Genomic DNA, 10,686 nt, shown 5'->3' with positions numbered 1-10,686 from the left:
AGACCCCCCCCGCCCCAGCCTTCCCTGCTCCTTCCTTTCACTCCGCATCTCCCCTAATAAAATCTTGACACATTTAATCCCATCTTGTTTCTCAGAGGACTCAGGCTAATATAATCACTCAAAAACCATAACAACTGCATCAACAAAAGCTACTCTTTATTAAATGCTATCGATATGCCTCCGCTGTTCTAAGTGGCACAGAGAGGTTACATAATGTGCTCAGCGATGCACAGCCCCGAAGTGGCCAAGCCTGAAGTTGAACTTTGTCTACCCCCAGAAGGCCACGTGTGTAACCACTCCTCCACACTGCCTCCTCTCTAAGAGAGATGCCGTCCATCCCTGCTCCCTGCCTCTTGGGGGAAGAAAGAGGGTAGAAAAGGGACTTGAAACTCCTGAGAAGTGGGCAAGATAGACTCACAGAAAGAAACAGAGAGAGAGCATGAGAGAGATTTAAAGAGAGAAAGGAGGCGGGAAGGAGACGCAGAGGAGAGCCAGCTCTGGCCCCCAAAGAATCCTGATCCTACAAGCAGGAGCGCCTCACCTCCCCGGGGCAGGGCCGGGCTGAGCTGCTGGACCCAAGGAAGCAGAAGAGGAAGGAGAATGTGGTCCTGGAGCACTTTCCGACCACACCCACTTCTTGCCGTCCGTGGCCAGCCCCCCCACCTCTCCCCCTCGGGCATGTGACTAGAGTGCGCCAAGGTGCCGGCCAAGGAGTTCTGCAGCCAGGCTCCTCGCAGCAGCGGCTCCCAGGCATCTCCATCCCTACCCGCCCCCTCCACTCCTCGTCCTCCAAGCCCTCCAAGGCAGGGCCGACAGGCCTCGCCTGGGTCTCAGGGTCCCGACAAAGCCAGGCCTGTCCCCTGCCCAACCTCCGTGGGAAAGATGTCTGGACAGCCAGTGAAACTGAGCCAAAGCGACACGGCAGAGAGCCAGCCGCACCTCCTCCAGGTGAGCTCTCAGCTTAACTCCCGGCCTGCCAGACCCGGCTTCTTGGGGTTGCGGTTAGGGGCAGAAGGGGCTGGTGGTGGGGGGATAACGGAGGCGAAGTCAGGGACAAGGAAGAGGAACCAGCTTCCAGGGCGTCCATCCACTAAGGGAGGAGGGACCTTATGGCGGATCCGGGACCCCCACCCCTACACACATACACACGCACACACACACGCACGCGCGTGCACACGCACACACACACGCACACACGCAGGCACATCCCCATTTGGTCCAGCCATGTGAGAAAGACCCATCAGCTGGCTCTAGGCACCCACTCTCACCCGTCATCCATCCTCCACCCGGTGCCAGGGGTAGTTTAAAATGCAGACTCCGTCCCTGGTTGAACCTTCCAGGGGCTCTCTACAGCCCACATGACTCTAAAGTCCAAACTCTTTAGCTCGCCATTCAAGGCCCTTCTCATGCTGACCCACCTCTTTCCCAGCTTCTGTTCCAGCCTCTCCCCTCCCACCCTACACTCCAGCTCCCAGAGTGCACCACACACTTTCATACTCCTGGGTCTCCCTAAAATGGGCTTGCCTCCTCTCTGTGTCAGTGAACTCCTACTCATCTTGCAGGGCCCAGTTCAAAATGTCACCTCCTCCTGGAGGACTTCCCAGACTACCCTAAGCGGAACAGACCACTCCCTGCTCTAGATCTAGATGACAGCTTGTGCAGGCCTTCCTGCACATTGTCTCAGGATGCTGTGTTTGAACGTCTGCCTCCCTCACTGGGCCTCCCAACAGACGGTGAGGACTTACTCGGGAAGACCACGTGTCTGTGCATGGTACTTGGCAGAGGGAGAGAGGGAAGGTGAGGGATACAAGGCTGAGGGGTGGATGGGTAAAGAGAGGATGGTGGATGGAAGGAGGAACAGATGGGTGGAAAGGCAGATGGGCAGAGAAGTGAGCAGACAGGTAAGAACTGAGAGGCTTCCACTGGGCGCAGAACCAACATGTCACACACAAGAGACCCACAGGACATGGGTCAGAAGGCCTTGCCAGAAGGCTCTGAGGATCGGGCCTCTGGACTTACCAGGCCATTCTCGAATCCATATGGTTTCAGCTGTGGCAGGACGAGTGGGGTGAAATGGGGTTCGATGGGGACACCCCGAAGCCCCCAAGAAGCGGGTGCTGGCAGGAATGCCAAGAGCAGCTGGGCAGAGGCGGAAGCCCGTGCTGAGGCCAGAAGACAACCCGCTCCGGCCTCCCAGTGACTGCCGCCCACTGCCGCCCAGCTGATGACCAGGGTCCTATCTCCTCCCCACTGTCCTCAAACGTGCAAAAGGCCTTCTGTCGGCTGACCTCCTCCAACCCTGCCGACGTTCCTCTTTGGCCTCCCACCATGCCTGAGCTTGACCCAGGGGTCTCATCCTAACTCCCGTCCCCACGCCCACCCACTGGCTGCCCAGAGGTGCGCTAAGATCCAGGGGAGACCACGGCTCCCCAGGCAGAGAAGGTCACTCAGTACAGCAGGCCACCCACCGCTCTCCCCTGCACCTGGCCTCCAGCTGGCTCTCTCTCCTTCTCTGGGTCTCCACCTGCCCCACTCTCACCTTCCATCCACCCATCACTGGGCAGCCCTACTGAGCATCTGTATGCTGCACATCCTTTGTAAGTTCCTGGGATACCAAGTTTGCTAAAACTTGGCTCTGGCCTGAACACAGTGGCTCACAGACTTACCGGGGAGACAGACTTGCGAACAGATATCACCAGGATCACCCCAACACTCTCTAGCCTTGGCCAGAAAGGAAGACTAAAGCCGAGGCCCCTCCGTTGTCTATCCCCGGGGCCCTAGGGCCACTCAGCCTGGGAAAGGGAGGGGCTGGCCAGAAGCACCAGGGCTGGGGTTTCTTGGGAGGGAGGGGGTCAACTTAGGGATCAGAGCTGGGACAGTCAGCAAGGGGACCTGGACCCTGGACATCGCTGGGTCCCCTTTGCTCCCCGCCACTCGGCTTCTCTGCTGATGGCGGCCTCTGCTTCCTGCTTGAAGGCTGCTGCCCCTCCGGGGGCTGCCGTAGCTTGCCTGCCCTTGGCACACCCTCTGTCCTGGTGCCAGGGCCCCTTGGCAAGTTCTTACAACAAACAAGGAAGCAGTGGCTGGCTTCATGCAGTTCAGGAAAGAGGGAAGGATTAGAGGGCGTGGCCCCACCCTCAGCCTCACACCCTCCTGACCCACCAGGGACCCAGGCCTGTCCCCCGAGAGTGGGTAAGGCCACAAGAGGTGGTCAGCAGACCCCGACCCACCCCTACCCCAGTGCAGGCCTCTAGAGTTTCTTCCTCCTTCCCTCCTACACCTGAGCCCCACAAAGGCGGGGACGAGATGGGAAGAGTCACTACAAAGGGACATAGTAGGGTGCTAGCAATCTTCTCCCCTTCCCAGGAGATCTCTCGTCCCCATTGTCAAGATACCAAAGGGCTCCCTTCGCAGAATGATGCCTCTGATTCTTGAGATGCCTGGGTCTTCCAGAGACACCCATCAAAATAGACGGATGAATCTACCCAACAGAGGTTAGAACCATAATCACCAAAAGACAGGCATGAAAATGTTCAGCGCAGTGCCCTTCCCAATTGGCCCAAATTGGAAATGACCCAAATGCCTGTCAATAGCAGATTGATCAATAAATTGTGTATCTTCACACAATGGAACAGCACCCAGCCACGACAAGGAACCATCTACAGCCAAACACAAGACTAAGGATGAAATTCACAAACATAATGTTGAGCAAAAGAAATAATCAGACACAAAATAACACATATGATGTGCTCCATTTGTCACAAGTTCTAGAACAGACAAATCCACGCTGTTAGAAGTCGGGAGAGTGAGTGACCCTCAGAGGGGCCTTAGTGACTGGAAGGGGCAGGAAGAGGGACTTCCCGATGCTGGTAATGCCCTACTGTTGACTGGCTACGTGGGCACATGGGTGTGTTCAGTTTGTGAGAAGTTTGTGCACGTTTCTGTATTTATGAAACACTTCACTAAACTACAATGGAGGAATGCCTGATGAAGCCTTATCAGCTGCCGTCTTTGTAAGATGAGGGGGGCCTCCTCTCTCCCACTCCTTCTCAGCCCACCTCCAAGCTGTCTCCACCTCCTGTCCCTTCTCTGCCTGAATCAGTCTTGGCCTTACCTCACCAAGCCCTCCCCTTGGCCCCCACCTCTCTAACCCAAACCACCATCATCTCTCACCCAGACGACTGCGACCAGCCCCCAGGTCTCCTTGCTTCGCCCCTCACCCCTCCCAATCCACATACACACAGCATGGATGGCAGGGCCCATGGGGAGCCAGGAGCAGCCACAGAAAGCCTTTGTAAGTTTCCAGAAGAGCTCCCAACTCGTCTCCATCTCAGGACGTTCAAGTGCGCTGTTCCCCCCATCTAGAATGCTTGTCCTTGCTAACTTCTTCTCGCACTTGGACTCCTTGCTTAAATGCCACTTCCTCCACCCTCCCAATCTGAATCCCATCCCTCTGGTCGCTCCCATCACATCCTTTACTTCTCCTCCACAGCATTGTTTCCAATAACGCATTTGTTTGTGCAATTACTTATTTGCACTCTGTTCTCTCTCTCAGGGGACTGACACCCCCTCTGGTGACAGGAACAGGGGCTGTCTGCTTGCCTGCTCTACCCCCAGCTCCCAGCTCAATGCCTGGCTTATAGCTGGGGCTCAAAAATGCTGTTGACTAAGAGAGTAGATCTTAATTGTTCCCACCACAAAAAAGAAACAATAATTATGCGACGAGATTGAAGCGTTAGCTGACACTACGGTGGTAATCACATGGCAATATATAAGTGTATCAAATCAACACGTGGTACTACTGACAGCTACACGGTGTCATATGTCAATTATATCTCAACAAAAATCAATTTTAAAAAATACATAAATTTATTTAATGAAATAAATTCTATTAAAAACTAAGGTAATAAATAACCAAAAACTCAAAAAAAAAAATGCTTGTCGAATACATGAACGGCCAGGCCCACCCGTCTTGCAGGCACCCCTTGGGGAAGGCAAAAGCTGCCTCTGGGAACAAAACTCCCACCTGTCTGGGGTCAGGACACCTGGGTTGTGGTCCTGGCTCTGCCACTCGCTCGTTGTGTGGCTTTGGACAAGTCGTTTCCCCTCTCTGGGCTTCAGTGTGCTCATTGGTGAAATGCAGAGGTCGGATGGATCAGGACCATGGGTGGGCTGGAGGGGGTACATGACGTTGTGTGTGTGTGTTTGGACAGTGGCTAAGTGTGTGTGTGCGCGTGTGTGTGCAAGAGCATCCATAGCTCTCATCAGATTCTCAAAGGGATCTGTGACCTCACAAGGTCAGAACCACTAACCAAGATCCGTTTCAGCTCCGGGGTCTATGCTTATATGTAAGTAGATAGAAAGAGGAAGGAATCCAAGCCGCAGCAGAGGGAGTCAGATCAGACCCCAGAACTTCCATCCGAGGTGCAGGGCCACACACCAGGAATGCAGGGGAGGCTGCAGGACCTGGCCCCCTGGGGACTCCTAAACTCAACAGGGCTCTGGGCTACTGAGCAGAGGCCAGATGAGCTGACCCCAGGGGCTGGATTTCCGCGAAGAGGCAGAAGCAGCCCGGAGTCTCCTCCCTCTGCTCCCGCCACCATCGACAAGCACCCACTTGTCTCGGGATAGGGCAGAGAGCGAGGAGGCGAGGCTGGCACCTGGAGATGCCCGCCAGGCCCTTTGGCGCCCAGGTCAGAGGAGGTTTGTCGGGAATGCTCAGGAGGGGTGCCGAGCCCCACCTTCTCCTCTCCCAAGGCTGGCGGGCGGACATGTGGAACCAAAGGAGGGCTCAGCGTGTAGGGCGATCATGGGACCCTGAGGAGGCCACCTGAGGGGTGCAGGGCCTACTCCTCCAGGCTCCAATAATCCAGGGTTGGGGCTCAGAGGTGGGCAGCCGTCCTCACAGCAAAGAGGAGCAACAGGGTGCAAATTCGGGCAGAGGAAGAGAGTAGCGTGGGCAATGGGGCCTGGGGGGACAAAGCAGGCCCCCCGGAGAGAGGAGGGCAGCGTGGTCTGAGCAGAGGACAGCCTGCTTAGCGGGGACAAGCGGGGCCGCATGCAGGGGGAGGACAGCAATGCGGTCTCTGATGGAGGGGAGAGAGGATGAGACCAGGCTGCGGGTGCAGGCAGGGGATAAGAGCACGGGCCCGTGGCCCAAGGAGAGAAGCTGGGCCTAACGCATGGGGTGGGGGCAGGGTCTGTGGCAGGAATGGTGGCGTGCCGGGGGCAGGACCATTGGCAGGAGTTCCCTGGCCTGAAGCCCAGACGCCTGAGTCAGTTCTAAGCCCTGACTCCTGGGGGCACTGAGAGCCCGAGAGATGTTTATCCACCCCAGCACGGGGTAAAATGCCTCCTCTAGGGAGTGACAGGCAGCCTGGCTGCGCTTCCCTGGGTCACTGAAGTCTCCTGAGAGGTGCAATGAATAAGGGGCCTGGCGAGGGGCGAGAGCAGCCAGAGCCAGGGATGCAGTGGGCACGGCCGGGCCGGAGTTTCCTCCCGCAGATAACGGATGGGATGAGTCATGGGCGAGCGCCAGGCTCTCTCGGGAGGTCGCTCAGAAACCAGCTCATCCGAATGCAGACAGCCACTCGTCCCCATCCCTGTCCCCGTGGCTGTCACCCGCGCACACACATTCCCCTCCCCCCTTCTCCCCTCTCTTTCATCACCCACCTCCAGTGCCCCCGGCTCCTCCCTCCATCTCAACCCCAACTGCCTGCCCCTGTTCCTGCCCACCCTCGGGTGGCCCACTGGCACCACCCCACAGCTGGCTGCATGGCGAGTGGAGCAGGTGGGGAGACGGGGGAATGGAGGGGACCCACCAACAGAGAAAGTCAAGTCGAGAAGGGTCTGAGAGAGGAGCAGACAAGGGACGGAGACCATGAACTCGCTCCCCCTGAAATCTTCGAGGACAGGGGAGGGTTCTTGAGTCACTGAGGTGGAAGAGGAGCCCTAATGACCTCTGGAGGGGCCCTCGTCGGGGGGCTTCTGCCTGTCACCTTCACTCTCGGCCCCTCTGCCAGGACCGAGCAGCAGTGGTCTGGATGCCCCGCTGACACCCCCAGGCCTCACCCTATGCCAGGGCCCTAAGCTAGGCTCAGGCCTCCAGCCACGGCAAGGGCTCAGGCAACCACTGTGCCCCACCAACCTGTCCCTCACCGTGGTGGGTCATCGTGGTGATGACCAGGCTAGAGCTCGGGAACGACAGAGAGTTCAGTGTATAAGGGCAGCCCCATGCCTGCACTGTGGAGTTGAACCATGACTATGCCATAATCCGTGCCTGGAGGGGCATCCGGTCAAGTGGGGCAGAGGGGTCCCTTCAGCACACACACACACACACACCCGCTTCACTGGACGCCCCAGTGAAAGGGAGAGGGAGGCTGGCGTGTGGCCACAGGTATGTGGTGAGTTACCCAAACTCCGTGTGCCACAGGTGGAGGGATGGAAGACACCAGCGTAATCCAAACCCCATGCAGCAAACAAGTCTTAGAGGGCTGCAGCCTCTGAGGCCCCCAAACAGGCAGGTAGGCTGGGATTACACACTGGGCCTAGGGCAGGGTTATCTAGTCCCGAGTGATCCCAAATATCTCCTCCTCCTCCTGGGAGAAATCCAGCCCCCACACCTACGCCGGGCCGGTAGTTCTCAGTCAGATGTCCCACCCAGAAGCGGCGCCTGCCTCCCAGCCCCCGCCTAGCCCCACCCAGAACAGAGCATGCAGGGGTGAGGGTCCAGCTGCCCCCACCAGCCCCAGGTCAGTCCTCACTCAAGTGGGGCCCTCCTTGGCTCAGAAAGCCCCCTCCCTCCTGGCTCCAGAGCCCGGGTCAGGGACAACAGCCACAGGTCCCTGCGGGTCACACAGTCAACCCTGGACCAGCTCGGGGGACGTTCACTCGCGGTGCCTCCCCCAGCACTCCCCGCCTGCCCCTCCTGGGAGGCTCCTAACCCTCACCTGAGCTGTTTGCCCTTTCCAGGGTCAGGTCCTCTCTCACCCTCCTCCCAAGGGCACAAGAGACGCAGGTGAGACCTCAGCCTAACTCGCTGCCCCTACGCCAGGTCCCGGCCCAGCCCGCGCCCCTGGGGCCGCCTGCCCTTCCTGGCGCGGTTCCTTACCTGTCTCAGGTGAGCTGGGCTCTGCCCGCCACCCGCTCCCGACTCGGGGCGCCCCCCCACGCCGCAGCGCCCTACCTGAAGCAGTCGTCGCCTGCTCTCGGCGCGCGCCGAAGCCCCGGGCTCCCGGCACTGGGCCGGCGCCGGGTCCGGGGGGCTCCCCGGGGGCTGGGGGCCGCAGCGGGGCCCGGGCTCCAGCGCCTCGCAGCACACCAGGCTCACCGTGCAGCCCATCCGGCCGGGCGCTCGGCGGCCCGGGGCCGGGGGCGGGGATGCGGGCGCCGGGGGAGCCGGCCCGCCCCCGCGCTGGCGACCGCGCGACCCAGGGCGCCTCTGACGTCGGGAGGAGCGGCGACACCCCCGGCCCGTCCCCGCCCGGAGCCTTCCCGGCCCGCAGCTCCAGGAAGCGGGGGAGTGCGGGGCCGGCCGAGGGGCGGCGACACGGGCGCCCGGCCGCAGCCAGTGACGGAGGGAGACCCGAGGGCGCGGGGGCGCGGGGGCGCGGGGAGGGGCGGGGGGTCCCGGGGACTGGGCGGCGATCGGCTGAGTCTGGGAGGGCGAGAAAGAGACCGACGGCGCGTGGGAGAGGCAGGAAGCAGATAAGGAGAGATAATGAGGGAAAGACGGGGAGACTGGGACACGGGGGACGGAGCGGGGGACCAAGTGCTGGAGACGGAGAGACGGGCGGAGAGTCGCGCAGGGGGGCAGAGCCGGGCTTGGGGACCGCGTGTGCCGGTGTTTACATGCGGCTGCCGGGGTTTGTGAAACAGTAGAACTCCCAGCTGCCGGCTCCTCTGCTCTCTGCCCCCAATACTAGCCCCGGGGGCATCCCAGCCTAGAACGGGACCAGGTGGTGGACAGATCGCAGCCTCTAGGAGGCAGGGCACAGCCAGCGTAGGAGGGCCATAGCCCACCTGGCAGCCCACCTGGGCAGCCCACCTGGCCCATCCCTGGGTACAGCATCTCACCAGTGGTTTTACTTCCATCCTTCAAGGTGAGTGCCAGGACTGGGAGGATGGCAAGGGTGACCGGCACTCATGGGGACCCCTCATGAGTCAGAGGTGGGGAGGAGGAGGAAGAAACGTGGTGGGACCCTTGTACTCCTCTACCCACCTGCACCACAGTCCAACCAAGTGACAGTCAAGACTGGCAGATATCAGGTGGAACGGCATCACAGTTTCTTTGTGCCACCTGGTGGCGATGAAGAAGAAAGACAAGAGCCAGTGATGTGCTGAGAAGGGAAGGAAATTTGCAGAGCAGCATTTGCCGCTGCCCCCTGGGTGAGTCTGTACTCCAGGTCTGCCTGAGGGGACTCCCCCGCGCCTCACCCCTCCTGCCCAGCTGCCCTTGACCCTGCCTCTGCCGCTTCTACCCTGCAGCCTTCTACTCCTCCCCTCTGAGCAGGAGTTCCCCCTCCAAGGGGCTGGGCTGAGTCTGAGTCACTTTCCAGGCTGCAGACTGGGACAGACTGCACCGGGCTCAGGCTGCAGGGCCCCACTCTCCATGCCCCAAACAGCCAGTCCTTCCCAGGTGAGTAGCAGGGAGACTGCTGGGTCTGGGGCTGGCCGGAGAAAGGAGTGGTGCCAGGGTCACGGGGCAGAGGAACCCTAAATAGAGATGAGGGAGAGGAGGAGGGACATCTAAGTGTTCATGGATTTCATAGACCATCTGGGCTGGAAGCAACTGCAGAGACCCTCAGTCAAGCCCTTGCTCTACAGATGGGGAAACGGAGGCCCAGGAAAGGCGAATGATGTGCCCAAGGGCTCACAGTGAGTTAGTAGCTGGGCCAGGATGAAGACCCAGGTCCCCTGACTCCTGGCTCGGTGTTCCCTGAGCACCATCCCCAGCCACCCTCCCTCATTTACCCTCCCTCCACTGCTTCTTCACTCCCACCCACTCCCAAATTCCAGCAACCACAGCCTGGGAGGCAAGACACCTGGGTTCCCCACCCCTTCCTGGTCTATACTCCACGCTTTCAAGCCCACTGGCCCTCAGAGGCCGCTATATTCCTCTCTGAGCCCCAGGACCCTTTGTGGGGAGAACAAGCTAAGATTCCTCTGGGAGAGGGCAGCAGAATTAAAACAGGTGTCCTGCTCCCCACACACCCAGCATTCCAGCCCAGGCCCAGCTCCTGGGCCTTGCCTTACTTCTGCCTCCCTCTCCTCGAAGAGCACACATTTTCCACTCCGTGGGGCCCCGGAAAGGATGACTGTATGTCTCAAGGATGGTGACTGCTCTGCAAGGCTCCCTGTGGGGCAGAAGGGTGACATTCTGTCAGCCCCGCATCCACGTGGCATGTGCACTAACCGGGCTCTTCACATCAAGTCGGGCGAGAACATGAGGCCTGTGGGCACACAGACCTGAGTTCAAATTCTAGCTTCACCATGTACAGCTTTGTGACGTTGGATAGAAGACTCACTCTCTCTGAGCCCCTCTGAGCCCTGTATAAAATGGAGTTAATGACCTCCTAGGGTTATTGTGGGGACTGAACGAGACAAGGATGTCAGGCACGTGGCACGGTGCTCCCTCAGAGGGGGCCACACCCTTGTTTTCCCACACTGGCCTACAAGAAAGAGCCG

Source organism: Ceratotherium simum, chromosome 37 (genome assembly GCF_057802395.1).
Source record: "Ceratotherium simum simum isolate JZ-2026a chromosome 37, ASM5780239v1, whole genome shotgun sequence".
In the NCBI taxonomy this organism is placed as follows: domain Eukaryota; kingdom Metazoa; phylum Chordata; class Mammalia; order Perissodactyla; family Rhinocerotidae; genus Ceratotherium; species Ceratotherium simum.
This window is presented reverse-complemented; position numbering follows the sequence as displayed.